The sequence below is a fragment of the Emydura macquarii genome, unplaced genomic scaffold (assembly GCF_026122565.2).
Source record: "Emydura macquarii macquarii isolate MOO-44397 ecotype Brisbane River unplaced genomic scaffold, CSIRO-AGI_Emac_v2 contig_2207, whole genome shotgun sequence".
Lineage (NCBI taxonomy): Eukaryota > Metazoa > Chordata > Testudines > Chelidae > Emydura > Emydura macquarii.
In genome coordinates, this window is record NW_027132344.1 from 2548625 (window position 1) to 2557772 (window position 9148).

The window sequence follows — 9148 nt, forward strand, 5'->3', positions numbered from 1 at the left end:
GATCACAAAGCAGGCCTAGGGGCTTGCTAAGCAGGAGCCTTACCCACTGTACCACAGAAGCTAATGAGGAAACTGCTACTAATACCCACCCCTAGAAGCTACACCCACTGACTCAGTGGGGTCAGATGACTAACAAGAGACTGCTGATTGGACACCACTGGGTATAAAACTTCCTATTCCTGTCTCTTCCTGTTCCTGTCTCATCCCTTTTCTGAGCAGCTAGTTGCTAGGCCTGTTGCTGCCCAAACCTGAGACTGAGTCCCTGGTTCTTGCTTCTTGTTCCTGATATCTTGCTTTGTTCCTGTTCCTATATCTTATTCCTATTTTCTTGCCCTGACCCAGGTTATTGACTCTGGCTTTGATCCTTGGCATGACTACAACCCCAACTCTACTCCTGGCTCCAACCACTAGGTAAGGCAGCACACATCACAGGCCCTGACAGATAAATGGAAACTGACATGCATGAGATTTATTGGGAAACATAACTCACAGTCTGCTAAATCTCTGGAGTTTATTCTGCCCCCTCCCTCTCTTTTCACATCACTCCACAAATGGTGCCACTGAGGTCAGTGGAATTATGTTTATGTAAGGTGCTGTTTATCCCAAGTAAAAGCATTACATGCTGACTAAGAAATATTGTCATTCTGTAAAACTAAAATGTTCCCGATGGCTAAAAAAAAAATTTGCTTTAAATATGACTGATAGTAGCAGCATTGCTTATTGACATGACCTGAAACAAAATCACATGAAGCATGAAAAAGAATGAGAGGAAACTCATAGCTCTGTGTTGTATGATGTACTTCCTTAGATGCTATGGAATATTCATCCTGCATGTATCTCGTTCAAAGTTGGAGACTATCCATTTATCTAGATATTGTCTCCGTGAAATAGTAGCTGGCAAAAAGATTGGGGGAGGAGGGGAAACAAAGCTAAATTGATCAAACACTGGAACCTGACTTTCTTATGGTGCCTTTACTGAAATTAAAGGGAAAATCTGTGCTGCTCAAGGTTGCTGACAGTTTCTATGAGGTTCTGGAGGGATTGCTGCCTCTCTCCCCTTCCTGAATCCACCTCAACTATTCAAGTTGCTGTGGTAGGCCTGCAAATTAATTCTGTTCACTTTTGCAGTGAAAGTGTCTGGAAACATGGAACAGGCATCATCTTAAAATGCAAAGTGAATTACAAACTCTTGGACCTTGCTAGTGTGTTGTGGGTTTACAGTATTGTTTGTTTCCTTTCCTTTCCAAACACATTTAATTAAATGGATACAGCTGGATGGCTGCTTATCTGATCTGTAGATGGTGGGAGTTACAGATTCATGTGGAAACTCAACTTTCATAGTCTATGCACAGTCCATGCAACACGGAATTAATTCTCAGATTTGTAATGTGTCTGAGATGTATTACAATGCCTTTGGTTTTTGTTACTGAGGATCAAGGACACATGATTTAAATAGTTCCAAAAGCCGCCACTTCATTACTAATAATGGATCTAGATAATAGTAATAATAATTCAAATCTAGATCCAGACTTCCACAAAGTCCCAAGGAGCTTTGGATCTATCTTATGTAGCACAAGCCACACACTTTAGATGTGAATTTCCCCAGTGTTTGAAGAGGGTTTTGTTCCAGTTTGAGCCCATCTGAGAAATACCGAAAATAGTCAGATATGATCGGGGACCCCGTCAGGTTAACGTCTCATCATCATTAGCAGCACATAACAGACACTGGGAAGACATTCTGCGTCAGATTCAGTTGCTTTCACGCAGCGTTCAAAAGCAGGAAATGGAGCTAGCCACTGGGTCCTTCCACCTCTTGACCTGAATTTCGGTCACTGAGCTGTAATGAAAAGATCAGAAAAATTCATCCTTGCTGGTGAGAGACCAAGAAATGCAGCTAGGGTGACCAGATGTCCTGATTTTATAGGGACAGTCCTGGTATTCAGGGCTTTTTCTTATATAGGTGTCTATTACTCACCACCCCACTCCCTGTCCTGATTTTTTATATTTGCTCTCTGGTCTCCCTAAATGCAGATGATTGTAACTGATATGTGCAGTGTGAATATAGCGCCGCATCAGTACATTATAGATGATTCCAGAGTCTATAAGGGACACCTGGATGGTCCCTCTTTCAGCTTGATCATGCACTTCTTGAGCTCATTAGGAGTTTGTGGCACGCAAGGTATGGATGATGGGCTTCCTGCTGTGCAGATGGTCATGGGGCAGAACTTGACACAATGGAGCAGTTTAAGAGGTCAGGCTGGGAAAGGAATGGAATTGGGTACACGAGGTAGCTTCCTCTGCTCCCTATTTTCCACCTGTTGGACCACAGAGATTTGTGATCACTATAGAATTTACTGCCCATGACAGCTAAGGTCATGTTGAGACTTCAGGAATAGGGAGGTGATAGTATGTCTGTTTGATATTAGTGAGGCCATTACTGGAATACTGTGACTAGTTTTGGCATCAACATTTTGAAAAGGATGTTGACAAACTGAAGAAGATTCAGAAAAGAGCTTCAAGAATGATCTAAAGGCCAGACATTCTACCTGTCCAAGAGATTGAAGAAACTTCATCTATTTAGTTTATCCAAGAGATGGTTAAGAGGTGACTTGATCACAATCTAAAAGCATCTACCTAGGGAGAAGACTTCTGATAGAAGAGGGCTCTTTAAACTAGCAAAGGCACACCAGGATTCACTGGGTAGAAGTTGAAGTTAGACAAATTCAACCTAGAAATAAGACAAAATTTTAACGGTGAGGGTAATGAACCATTGGAACAACTTACACAATTGATATGGTGGATTCTCCATTACTTGAAGTCTTTAAATCAAAATTAGATGTCTTTCTAAAAAAGGTATGTTCTACCTCAACCCAGAGTTATAGTTTTGATGCAGGAATTACTGGGTGAAATCCTCAGGCCTAGATTATACAGGAGGTAAGATTGACTATATAATCCTAATGCTCCCTTCTGGATTTCACATCTAAAATTTCCATTATAACCATCTGTTTGCACAGGCTGTTAGCTTTCTGAAATATTATCCATCGATCTCACACGTTCCATGCATTGGCTCAGGAACAAGCAGAATTATATTTTGAAGGAAATCCTTTGGTGTATTTGAAATAATAAAACAAACTGTTTCCAAAAACATCAAATCTTCTCATTTTGAGACTTTTTTTGCTCACTAATACCTCCAAAGGGAGCTGAAAAGAAAGGCAAATTTGTGTGGCTAATCCTATGGGAGAAATAGTCTCCTGACTAAGGGTCGGGTTGTTGCCTCCCACAGAAAAAGATACAGAAGGGAACAAAGTTAAGTAAAACCTTATGGCCTTAAAACCACAGATCTTCTGCAGCATTGTTCCCTCTGAATGGGACAGCAGGTTTGGATTAAAGCCCAGATTCTCAGCTTCTAGAGTCTCATGATGAGGGCAGACTCTCACCCTTAATTTTTTAACACTTCTAGACCATAAGGTTACAAAGTGAAGTTTCAAAATGGAACTAGAGTGTAACCAAAGAGATTTCTATCTGAGTCTGCAGCCAGCCTGAAGTAACAGCTCTGAGAGGCATAAACTTGTGACATAGCCAGGGTGCAATCCAGACTGAGTAGCTGTGTCACACCTGCCCTCTCTCTTGGAGTACTCTGCTGTTGTAGCCTCCCATCTGGACTGCTCACAAATAGCCTCCAGGATGTAAGTCACTCCCAGCTATGTCTGTGTGTGTGAGTGCTGCAGCCAGCCAGCTACACCCTGGCTCTTACCCACTTTGTTTATATTGGAGGGCAACACCGATACACCCCCAGTCCTAGATTTTCCCCCAGAAATGTATGTCCTGTACTGCCCATCCCTCTCCTGAACAATACATATTCATATAAAGTCTGTATTTCTTGCATAGAAATAATATGCACACTTCGTTACCCAAATGGAATTTCCTGGACACTTCAGTTTAAACACACTGGATTAGCTAAAACAGTAAAACAGTAAAAAAGCTTATTAAGTACAAAGAGAGACATTAAGTGAGTACAATAATGAGGCATAAAAGTCAGAACTAGTTACAAGGAAAACAACAAGAAAATGCAACTGGTGCCTAACAGCAAACTATGTTCAATTCAAATCAAAGTTTTTCTTATCACTTGCTTCAGCAATCTTACTGACCAAACTTCTTAGGTCAGGACCTGTTCTCCTCAGAATCCAGCGAATGCTTCCTTTGTCCTGTGCCTTCTGGTGCCATGAATGCAACAGGCAGGGAGGGAAAGAGAACAGAATCCTTTGGGGCATTTATTCCTCCTTTTTATAGTGTCAGTCCCCATTTTGGAAAACATTTCCAGCTGAGATTCAGGAGAAGGCATGTCTATATGTAAGGATATTCCCTGCTGCTTTTCCCCCGTTTCAACTCTCTTTGACTCCCTTCCTGTTTGATGATTCTGTTTAAATGCAAATTAAGCAGAGCACACATTCTTTTGTTTGAGACAGATCTGTTTGTCAACCAGTTTGGAATATGTGTTCATAACATCATACAAGGAAATCTTATACCTTCAAATACAATGTTGCCACACATTTTATCAGGAAAATATTGACCAGCAAATGATACCTTACAGACATACATTGCATGAAGATTATTACAATAGGCTTTAGAGTGTGGTACGTTCTGTCACAGATCTGCCCGCTTCAATTCAATGGGATGTTAATATCTAGACTCACTGCTTTGGGAAGCCCTGCCCACAACCCAAGCAAATAGCCCAGCAGCCAGGATGTAAGTACTGGAACATCCCCTGCTGTCACCTCCAGGCAGGTGGAGGAGGAAAGGGAGGTGAACCCATGAAACTGGCCCTGAAGGCACTGCTGCCATTACTGTGAGAATGTGAGGCCCTATGCCACTTCTCCTGACTCTCTAGAAAGGAAGGGGCCGTAGCCCAACCTAATGCCACTCCAGTGTAGATTCAGCACATCCCTGGGCAGTCTCTGCCAGTGGGCCCCCACAGAGCCCCACCTGTAAACATAAGATGTCCCCCACGGCAGAACTCCTAGGAAAAAGTGATGGTGCAACTGCCACTTGCCTTTCACTGAGGTAAATCTCACCTTGGGGTCAGCTGCTCCCACAGACAAAGTGTGGGACAAATTGTTCTCCGCTATACCTATAGGAAGTGAACTAAGCCCCTTGCATTCTAGATTAAATTGCAAACAATCTGAAACATTTGACTATGAGCAGATTTGTGTCCAAACTGAATCCATATTGGGTAAGTTCTTTGGCAGGAACCCGTTATCTGTTCTACAGCGTGTAGTACGCCAAGTCAGTGGTATTGACTGCAGCCTCTGGGCACAAATGCAATATTAATACAATTCACTCCATCCCTAGTATTTATGCATTTTCCATGCTGCATTCCATAGTACAGACTGTACTCCATAGCACAGGCTTTTCTGCACTTTTGTTATTGTAAAAAGCAGTTATTTGCATGATTAGTAAATCCCGGTCTAAGACTGCTAACCTGGTATTGTAAAACTAATAAAATACGATAGACACTGATTTGACCTGACTTTAACTGTTCTTAATATATTGGCAACTTGTCTTTCCCATCTCTGATGAGAAATATTCCCATCTGCTGGATGGTAATAATACTATGTTTCAGAACACTGCACCAAGGTGAAGGGAAACTAATTATTAGTCTATTTGCTGAAGACTGCAGAAAAATAACAGTTCTCACAACACTCTGATGGTAAGCGTCCCTCTACATAAAAGATCAAATAACTCTGAAAATAATCTCCCTAACAGTTCAGTGTTTTTACACTTGCTTTTTATTTCCCAGAGTTCTCTTTTGAAAGAATTGTTGAAATTGTTGTTTTTAAGGTCCAGGACAATATCATTTGCTATACAACCTAGTCAGTTGCTCATTCTCATTCTTTGGATCAAATTCAGTCCTTGTAAGTGCATAGAACTCCCCTTTGTTTCTCCTGGAGTCATGAATGCTTACTGCAGGGCTGCATTTGGCCCCTCTTGCTTTCTAATTGCCAGGCTGCTTGCTTGACTGATTGTCTGGGAGTGCTAAGAAAAAACTGTAGATCTCCCTTTGTATGGGTTAGCTGGGAATATCTTCCTTGGTTTGGTTTCAGTTTGCCTGGGTTAATTCTCCCTGAAACTATGCACTCAGTTTAAGCATTCTTTCGACTTGGGAAATGCCTTTCTCTGGACAACACGATCCAAATTTGATGTTTAGGTGCAGCATTGACGAATGTGTTATTAGAGACTGACTAGAATTTATTCTTCCCCTTTCTTCTCAGGACCTTACTTCCTCCTTGGTGATCTTAGCAAAAGCCCTGCTGAATGATCATTCTGACCCTGTTTAGAGTTCCTGGGCTGCTGCATGGTTTATGCTTCTCCAGCACTGGCTGGTCTCCAGCCTTGGGCCCTGCTTCAGTCCAATCCTAGCCCTAGTTCAGGATCTCAGCCTCTTACGGCCCCCTGACCTCACTCAGGTAAGTCTTTGTAGACCTTGGCCTTTTCCAGCACTGCACCAGCCACCCTGCTGCCTCAGGCCCTACCACATTATCTTTCTAACCCTAGGTTTTTGTTGGCGGTGGTTTGTATTACATTAGTGCGGATAGCCCCAAACCAATGCTGCAGTGATTTAAGTGATTTATGTAAAGTCTTTTACATAATAAGAGACAGTCCCTGGCTCAAACAACTTAGTCTAAACAGAGGGGTGAAGTGACACCCAAGGACACGGGCTGAGTCGGGACTCCTAGTGCAATGCTCCATCCGCTAGGCCGCAATACTTCCCATCCATCTCTTGCTGAGTAGGACAAAATGATCATGTGAGGTTTTTCACTCTTGCTTTGAAAGTATAAAACTGTGATTTCCTTACAAGACTAGAAATTATCCTAGGTTTGCTTAAAGTTGGGCTCAGGTTCACTCACATGGTTATGAATCTGCTTCTAATTTTTTATTTAGCTTTTTATACTGAAGAAACTTTTGAAAGAAGCCTCCAAACAATCTTGAAGACTACATTAATCAATAAGATAATACATTTAGGAGAGTCAAATGTCCCAACATTTCTTAGGTGAGATCAGAGACCTAACTCAAATAATTGACCAGGATTTAATTCAAATACAGAAAAAACAAAAATTTAGAAGCAAACATTGCCCAAAGATAAATATTCCTTTTCAGAAAAAGGCAAATTTAAATATAGTCCCCCTAGTAAATCCAGGCAGATTAATTTAATTAAAGGAAGAAACAATGAAAGAGCAAAAGATATTAAAAAACTGGCAAATTAGAATTCTTCATTTAAATCCTTTTTATTAGGTTAAAAGAGGATCATCATTCTGTTCCTGTGGCACGGTTATTTTAAAAGCAAGGATTTGTGTGTACACTCAGGAAAGTTATACATTATCCCATATGATGCAACTCCTATTTTAATGCAATATAAGACAAAGAGCTGAGTTCCAAGATACAAAACCTGGCTTACATAACATCCAGTTTCCCTCCCAAATGCATACTTGCATTTGTCTGGAAAAGTCAGGAAACATATGTCTATCCTGACTCCTAGAGTACATATTTCATATTTTTCATTTTGAAAAGGATTCTATCTCCTTAAGATAAAAATAGACACAATAACAGTCCTTCAAGAGACTTCTGGTACTAGCACTTCAGAAGTATACCTGGATTTATCACTGCTTAATATTGATTGATTCCAGTAGAATTCAGTGGGTTTTGGGTCAGTCCCATAGTACAAGCCTCATTTGGTTTTGATGAAAAGAATAATCAAGGGGCATAAAACTACTCAATATTATGGTGAAAATTGTCCATTATTTGTTGCCCTTTCTGCACAGCAGTAGGAAAATGAGATTATTACTTAGATTTCATATTTTTAAAAAATACCTGGTGTAGTGGGGACAGGGAGGAGGAAATAAAGACACCAAGTTCAATACATTCATACTTAAAAGAAAAATGGAAACTTGGGGTATTAAAGTTTAAAAGTAAATGAGGAATATCTGGAGTCCAAAGACCGTAGTTTATAGCAAGCACCAAGCAATCTTCTGGTTTGCTCTCAAATCTGCCACGTCGCATGTAGAATAGAATTAACTTTAATTGCTTCCAGAATATTGCTAAAACCAAAGAACAGAATGCTGGTGGGAATGAAGCAACCTAATCACTTGTTATTGGATATAAAAATGGCTGGCTCACCCACTTGCTGCACATAAGACGCCAGGCTGTATCTTTTTCAGCTAGGTTTATTATACCTTTAGCTATGTTACTCACTTTTTCACATAGTGTATGTCCTCATTAGAAACTGCACTCCATACACTTTCTCCACTCATTTAGGGCCAGGTCCTGCAAGGTGCTAAGCACTCTGGCCACGATCCAGCAAAGCACTTAGGCACATACTTAACCTTAAGCATGGGAGTAGTTCCATGGATTTCAATTTAAGCATGTGCCTAAGTGCTTTGCTGGACTAGGACCAGAGTGCACAGCACCTTGCAGGATTGAGTTCTGTATGCCTGAGTCTGTCCCTTACATTGGGTAGTCCCTTCCTCCACAAGAGGACCCATTCATTTCAATTAGGTGATTTGCATCAAAAGTACTTCTCAGCATGAGTAAAGAGAGCATAATCTGGTAACTTTGTAACCACACCTCTGCCGCATATTTTAGCTATGCAAACAAAAAAGGGAAAATAATTCTATTTAATAAGGGGCTTCTTGTGTTGAATCCATCTTGTGTTTACAGTTACACTGAAAAGTACGTCTGTGTTCTAGACACTGGATTCTAAATGGCTGTGCACAATATTTTTAATGCTGAGACATGTTTTGTATAACCTACTAAGAGGGCCTCATCTCCTGGGTGAGCACTGAATTTAAATCTGCAGTAGAGCACAACTCCTTTGTGCCTCAAGAGAATAAAATCCCTAGCATCCCTAGTTGGTTCCTTGCTATATTTGAATTGCAATGGGTAAAATGAATAATACATTTATATTGCAATCTAACCTAAAGAAACCATTTTAGACAGCATTTGATTTTACCTTTTTTTTTTTTTTTTTTTTTAAACCAAATAAATAGCAAGAAAATTGTCTACAGATAGCTGGCTCAGAAGTGACTGGCAGATTTTCAGCGGTGGGATTTTTCAACAGCTTCTGAGTGATTTAAAAGTAAAAATTCCATTTAAA

General features: G+C 40.6%; 1 long non-coding RNA gene across 1 annotated transcript; it reads left to right on the plus strand.

Annotated features, from left to right (window-relative positions):
- Positions 1 to 212: 212 nt before the first annotated feature.
- LOC137160951 (uncharacterized) lies at positions 213 to 9148 on the plus strand. The gene is made up of 3 exons (XR_010922011.1): positions 213 to 411; positions 6270 to 6464; positions 9042 to 9148. It is a non-coding gene; the product is annotated as an uncharacterized lncRNA (long non-coding RNA).